Source organism: Salvelinus sp. IW2-2015, linkage group LG19 (assembly GCF_002910315.2).
Source record: "Salvelinus sp. IW2-2015 linkage group LG19, ASM291031v2, whole genome shotgun sequence".
NCBI lineage: Eukaryota > Metazoa > Chordata > Actinopteri > Salmoniformes > Salmonidae > Salvelinus > Salvelinus sp. IW2-2015.
Genome location: NC_036859.1, coordinates 30744781 through 30751847, shown reverse-complemented (window position 1 = coordinate 30751847; position 7067 = coordinate 30744781). Strand labels below are relative to the sequence as shown.

At 41.5% G+C, this 7067-nt stretch overlaps 1 protein-coding gene across 2 annotated transcripts in view; it reads left to right on the top strand.

Moving 5' to 3' along the window:
* The first annotated feature begins 234 nt into the window (after positions 1-234).
* Positions 235-7067, top strand: part of LOC111979706 (SPRY domain-containing SOCS box protein 4-like) — a 127324-nt gene continuing 120491 nt past the window's right edge. Inside the window, exon 1 of one of the 2 annotated variants that reach the window (XM_024010376.2) lies at positions 235-365. The gene's annotated coding sequence lies outside the window, so the exon portion shown is untranslated. The remainder of the gene's footprint in view (positions 366-7067) is intronic. The other variant, XM_024010374.1, reaches the window with a different exon arrangement.

Below are 7067 nucleotides of genomic sequence, written 5' to 3'. Positions count from 1 at the left end.
CCGTGGTAGCCTATATTGGCTATATACCACAAACCTCGAGGTGCCTTATTACCATTATAAACTAGTTAAACATAAATACAACAGTAAACAAGTATTTTTGCGTTATACCCGTGGTAAATTGCTTGATACACATGGCTGAAATGCTGTTTCAGCCAATGAATCAGCATCCAGGAACCAAAACTACCGGTTTAGAAACGCCCATTGAAGCGTGAAAAGGGCAGACACTAGGACATACAAATATCCTAGCCAATGGCGTCACTCTTGACTTGTGTGTTGTGGTCGATAACCTACCTCATTGAAGCGTTCTAGACGAAGTGAATGGATATTCACAATGCATCGACTGAAGTAACAAAGAAACGAAGACGGTGAGTTGCTACGTTTGTTAAAATTGTATTCATATCAACCGTTTTTTTTTTGAATGCTTAACAACTTTGCGAGTTTCCTGTGGCGTTGACATTCTACATAATTGTCGATTTGAAGTTGACTTCTCGGCGGTGAGTGTCGTTCCAATGTTTACATAGCTTCAACATAGGAAGCGCAAGCGTCTAGGCTTCAGCGATAAATTCCGACATTTTAACAGATTGACTGCATAAACAGCAAAAAACGTAATTCTGTGACCAAACTTTGCATCTTCACTGTATTTCAGTGGACATTGTTACAAGTAGTCCTTGTGCATAAAGATATGGTTTGTTTAACTTTGCAATGACTGGTTTTTGTTTGACAAGTAAAACAATCAAGACTCTCAGCATCACTCTGTTACGTGGAATTGGTAATTGTCAAAGTCCTCTGCCCCGGTTTGGGTTCAGAGGCTGGCACAGCTGGCTGCCAGGCAGTCATTGGCCAGGGAGGGTTTAGGCACGGAACAGCTGGGTACTGGGGGGGTCCACAGGGAGGGGACCAGGTGCAACATGTACACTACTTTAATTTGACTAAGTGTGTGTGTATGGTGGGCGGCCAGCATTTTGCAACCCTTTGACTTGGCTGTGCAGGTTTTAAAATGTATTGGTCGCCTCGGTGCACTGAACATCCTCTATTTTTATAGGAGGCTAAAGCCACGATTTGGTCAAACGGTAAAGTATATTATCCTCATGATTAATGTAATGAAAGGGTCTGCCTGCCTTCCCCTGTAGGATAATGTTACCTGTTTTGCTGGGGCCTGCTGCTGTGTTGAGTGAGCCACTCTCCCCTTTCTGATTATATAACAATGAGTTCTGATTGTATAACATTTTAAAATCCAATTGTGGGGAAAACACTCTGGTTAGCCTCTTGTCATGCTTGGGTAGAGGAGGGTCAGCTTTAATTCTCAATTCTCAGCTCAATAGCAACTACAGTGCATTTGGAAAGTGTTCAGACCCCTTGACTTTTTCCACATTTTATGTTACAGCCTTATTCTAAAATAGATTTTTTTTAAATTCTTCCCCTCAATCTACATACAATAACCCATAATGACAGCAAAAACAGATTTAGACATTTTTGCCAATTTGTTTGAAATAAACTGAAATATTACATTTACATAAGTATTCAGACCTTTTACTCAGTACTTTCTTGAAATCTTTGGCAGCGATTACAGCCTCGAGTCTTCTTGGGTATAACTCTACAAGCTTGGCACACCTGAATTTGGAGAGTTTCTCCCATTATTCTCTGCAGATCCTCTCAAGCTTTGTCAGGTTGGATGGGGAGCGTCGCTGCACAGCTATTTTCAGGTCTCTCCAGAAATGTGCGATCGGGTTCAAGTCCGGGCTCTGGCTGGGCCAATCGAGGACATTCGGACACTTGTCTCGAAGCCACTCCTGTGTTGTCATGGCTGTGTGCTTAGGGTCGTTGTCCTGTTGGAAGCTGAACCGGCGCCCCAGCCTGAGGTCCTGTGCATTCTGAAGCAGGTTTTCATCAAGGATCTCTCTGTACTTTGCTCCATTCATCTTTCCCTCGATCCTGACTAGTCTCCCAGTTCCTGCCGCTGAAAAACATCCTCACAGCATGATGCTGCCACSATGCTTCACCTTAAGGATAGTGCCAGATTTCCTCCAGAGGTGACACTTGGCATTCAGGCCAAAGATTCAATCTTGGTTTCATCAGACCAGAGAATCTTGTTTCTCTTGGTCTGAGAATCCTTAGGTGCCTTTTGGCAAACTCCAAGCGGGCTCTCATGTGGCTACCGTCTGGCCACTCTAACATAACGACCTGATTGGTGGAGTGCTGCAGAGATGGTTGTCCTTCTGGAAGTTTCTCCCATCTCCACAAAGGAACTCTAGATCTCTGTCAGTTTCCATAGGGTTTTTGGTCACCTCCCTGATCAAGGCCCTTCTCCCTCGATTGCTCAGTTTGGCTGGGCGTCCAGCTCTAGGAAGAGTCTCAAACTTCTTCCATCTAAGAATGGTGGAGGCCACTGTGTTCTTGGGGACCTTCAATACTTGCAGACATTTTTTTGTACTCTTCCCCAGATCTGTGCCTCGACACAATCCTGTCTTGGAGCTCTATGGACAATTCCTTCGACCTCATGGCTTGGTTTTTGCTCTGACATGCACTGTCAACTGTGGGACATTATATAGACAGGTGTGTGCCTTTCCAAATCATATCCAATCAATTGAATTTACCACAGATGGACTCCAATCAAGTTGTAGAAACATCTCAAGGATGATCAGTGGAAACAGGATGCACCTGAGCTCAATTTCGAGTCTCATCATAAAGCGTCTGAATACTTATGTAAATAAGGTATTTCTGTTTTTTTTAAATTTTTAATACATTTGCAAACATTTCTAAAAACCTGTTTTCACTTTGTCATTATGGGGTGTCGATTGAGTAAAAAAATATATTTAATCGATTTTATAAGGCTGTAACGTAACAAAATGTGGAGAAAGTCAAGGGGTCTGAATACTTTCCGAAAGCACTGTGCTTTATAAACAAGATATTTGATATGGCTTTGCAAAATGGACATTGGTCATTGCGAGTCCATAGCCTCATTTGACGGTAGACTGCAATTGAAATTTACATAAAATGTACTGTTTGATTAAAAAACCCTGGAGTCAATGTCCACTCCCACGCTCCCCCTAATTAGCATAATACAATCCCCATACAAATCTGTATATTTAAGGTAGAGATGTTTTTTTGTTGTTGTCTTAATCCCCTGCATCCGCCGATGTTGCACTTCCGCATCTGCGGTGAAAGGTGACAGAGCTAAAGCGGTGTTTGTCAGACCATGCGACATCCAGAAAATCGGTCTTCTCACAAAATTGTCTGCAGCGTCCAAATGGTTTTGCCTACAAACTATTATGACCCCTCTATGGAAAGATGTCACACTCAGTTTTGCTCTATGACCCCTAACAAGCGTATTGGGACTTGTCTGAAGTTTGTACAGCCGCTCTTGACAACTTATTTTGGGGGGGTGGGGGGCTTTACAATTCAAAATAAAAAATTCTAAATGATCCTTGGTATGACCTTCTTTAAAACAATTCCATATACAGTGGCAAGAAAAAGTATGTGAGCCCTTTGGAATTACCTGGATTTCTGCATAAATTGGTCATCAAATTTGATCTGATCTTCATCTTCATCATCTTCACAACAATAGAGAAATGGTGTGCTTACAATAATTTGTTTGTTATTAGTTTATTTTTCTTGTCTATATTGAATACATCGTTTAAATATTCACAGTGTAAGTTGGAAATAGTATGTGAACCCCTAGGCTAATGACTTCTCCAAAAGCTAATTGTAGTCAGCAAACCTGGAGTCCAATCAATGAGATGAGATTAATCACAAGAAGCATTGCCTGATGTGAACCATGCCTTGAATAAAGGGATCTCAGAAGACCTAAGATTAAGAATTGTTGCCTTGCTGGAAAGGGTTACAAAAGTATCTCTATAAGCCTTGATGTTCATCACTCCACACACAGTAAGACAAATTGTCTATAAATGGAGAAAGTTCAGCACTGTTGCTACTCTCCCTAGGAGTGGCCGTCCTGCAAAGATGACTGCAAGAGCATAGCACAGAATGCTAAGTGAGGTTAAGAAGAATCCTAGAGTGTCAGCTAAAGACTTACAGACATCTCTGAAACATGCTAACATCTCTGTTGACGAGTATACGTTACTACGTAAAACACTAAACAAGAATGGTGTTCATGGGAGGACACCACGGAAGAAGCCACTGCTGTCAAAAAAACATTGCTGCACGTCTGAAGTTTGCTAAAGTGCACCTGGATGTTCCACAGTGCTACTGGTAAAATATTCTGTGGACAGATGAAACTACAGTTGAGTTGTTTGGAAGGAACACACAACACTATGTGTGGAGGAAAAAAGGTGCAGCACACCAACATCAAAACCTCATCCCAACTGTAAAATATGGTGGAGGGAGCATCATGGTTTGGGGCTGCCTCAGGCCCTGGACAGCTTGCTATCATCGACGTAGAAATGAATTCCCAAGTTTATCAAAACATTTTCTAGGAGAATGTTAGGCTATCAGTCCGCCAATTTGAAGCTCAACAGAAGTTGGGTGACGCAACCAGACAACGACCCGAAACACAGAAGTAAATTATCAACAGAATGGCTTCAACATAAGAAAATATGCCTTCTGGAGTGGCCCAGTCAGAGTCCTGACCTCAACCTGATTGAGATGCTGTGGCATAACCTTGAGAGAGCAGTTCACACCAGACATCCCAAGAATATTGCTCATCTGAAAGTTTTGTAAAGAGGAATGGTCAAATTCCTCCTGACCGTTGTGCAGGTCTGATCCGCAACTACAGAAAATGTTTGGTTGAGCTTATTGCAGGGTCAACCAGTTATTAAATCCAAGGGTTCACATACTTTTCCCACCCTGCACTGGGAATGTGTTCAATAAAGACATGAAAACGTATACTTGTTTGTGTGTTATTAGTTTAAGCAGACTGTGTTTGTCTATTGTTGTCAACTAGATGATCAAATTTTATGACCAATTTATGTAGAAATCCAGGTATTTCCAAAGGGTTCACATACTTTTTCTTGCCATTGTAGCTTAGTACAGTGGTTCCCAAACTTTTTATAGTCCCGTACCCCTTCAAACATTCAACCTCCAGCTGCGTACCCCCTCTAGCACCAGGGTCAGCGCACTCTCAAATGTTGTTTTTTGCCATCATTGTAAGCCTGCCACACACACACTATACGATACATTTATTAAACATAAGAATTAGTGAGTTTGTCACAACCCGGCTTGTGGGAAGTGACAAAGAGCTCTTATAGGACCAGGGCACAAATAATAATCAATAATTTTGCTCTTTATTTAACCATCTTACATATAAAACCTTATTTGTTCATCAAATTGTGAATAACTCATCACAGGTTAATGAGAAGGGTGTGCTTGAAAGGATGCACATAACTCTGCAATGTTGTATTGGAGTGAGTCTCAGTCTTAAATCATTTCCCATGCAGTGTGTTCCTGTATTTAGTTTTCATGCTAGTGAGGGCCAAGAATCTACTCTCGCATAGGTACGTGGTTGCAAAGGGCATCAATGTCTTAACAGTGCAATATGCCAAGGCAGGATACTCTGAGTGCAGCCCAATCCAGAAATCTGGCAGTGGCTTCTGATTTAAGTAACATTTTCACAGAACCGCTTGTTGCAAGTTTGATGAGGTACTCTTGTTCAGATATCTGTAAGTGGACTGGAGGCAGGGCATGAAAGGGATAACGAATCCAGTTGTTTGGGTCATCCGGTTTGGGAAAGTACCTGCATAATTGTGCACCCAACTCACTCAGGTGCTTCGCTATATCACATTTGACATTGTCCGTAAGCTTGAGTTAATTTGCACACAAATCATACAATGTTGGAAAGACCTGTGTGTTGTCCTTGTTAATGCAGACAGAGAAGAGCTCCAACCTCTTATGCATAGCTTCAATTTTATTCCGCACATTGAATATAGTTGCGGAGAGTCGCTGTAATCCTAGATTCAGATCATTCAGGCGAGGAAAAAACATCACCCAGATAGGCCAGTCGTGTGAGAAACTCGTCATCAGTCAAGCTGTCAGACAAGTGGAAATTATGGCCAGTCAAGAACTTTTAAGCTCGTCTCTAAATTCCCCAAAATATGTCAATACTTTGGCCCTTGATAACCAGCGCACTTCTGTATGTTGTAAAAGTCTTACATGGTCACTGCCCATATCATTGCATAGTGCAGAAAATACACGAGAGTTCAGGGACCTTGCTTTAAAAAAGTGAACCATTTTCACTGTAGTATCAAATGTCAGGGCTTAGTCTGTAGAGGGTTATTAGTACATGGCTACTAGCAGTGGCTATTATCTTTTGGAGTTCGTGATCTAGGTAATGGGTTTTGAGTTTCCACTTAGGCCAACTCAGGTGATGAATTAGCCCCAAATAAATTAGCCTATGATATTAGATCACATAAAGATGTAGTCAAATTCATCTCTATTTAACCAAAAATACATAATTCTGTAGCCTTATTTTAACAGTAAAATATAACAACAATAGCATAATTGTCTACCCACAATGAATTACATTCACTGGATTAGGTTGCACATTAAAATACTTTGAATCACAACATAAGATGATGAAAAAAAATATTTATTCAATACCATCTCAGTATATTATACTTTTTAATAAAGCACTGAGAATGATACTCATATTTTCTATTGCGTGACAGCAGATTATATATATTTTTTGGGTGTGACCAAATCATGGGCTGGTGCCACAAACTGAAAAACTTAGCGCCACCAGTGGGAAATGTTAGTCTGAAGCCCTGAGTGGGCCCTCATACCATCATGGCCACCTAATCATCCCCAGCTTCCAATTGGCTCATTCATCCTCCTCCTCTCCACTGTAACTATTCCCCAGGTCATTGCTGTAAATGAGAATGTGTTCTCAGTCAACTTACCTGGTAAAATAAGGATACAAAAAAATAATAGTTGGTGATGATTGATGCCTTGTCAAGAGTGTTGGAGAGGAGCGGCAAGAATGACAGATGGATAGAGGGAGAGAAGAGGATGAAGAGGGATATGGAGTCATTTATCTGTGTGCTGGATCTGCCCAGCCAGTCACTACGGGAGACCAGAGGCACCTCAGGACAGTCTGTCTGTTTACCAGCGCTCTC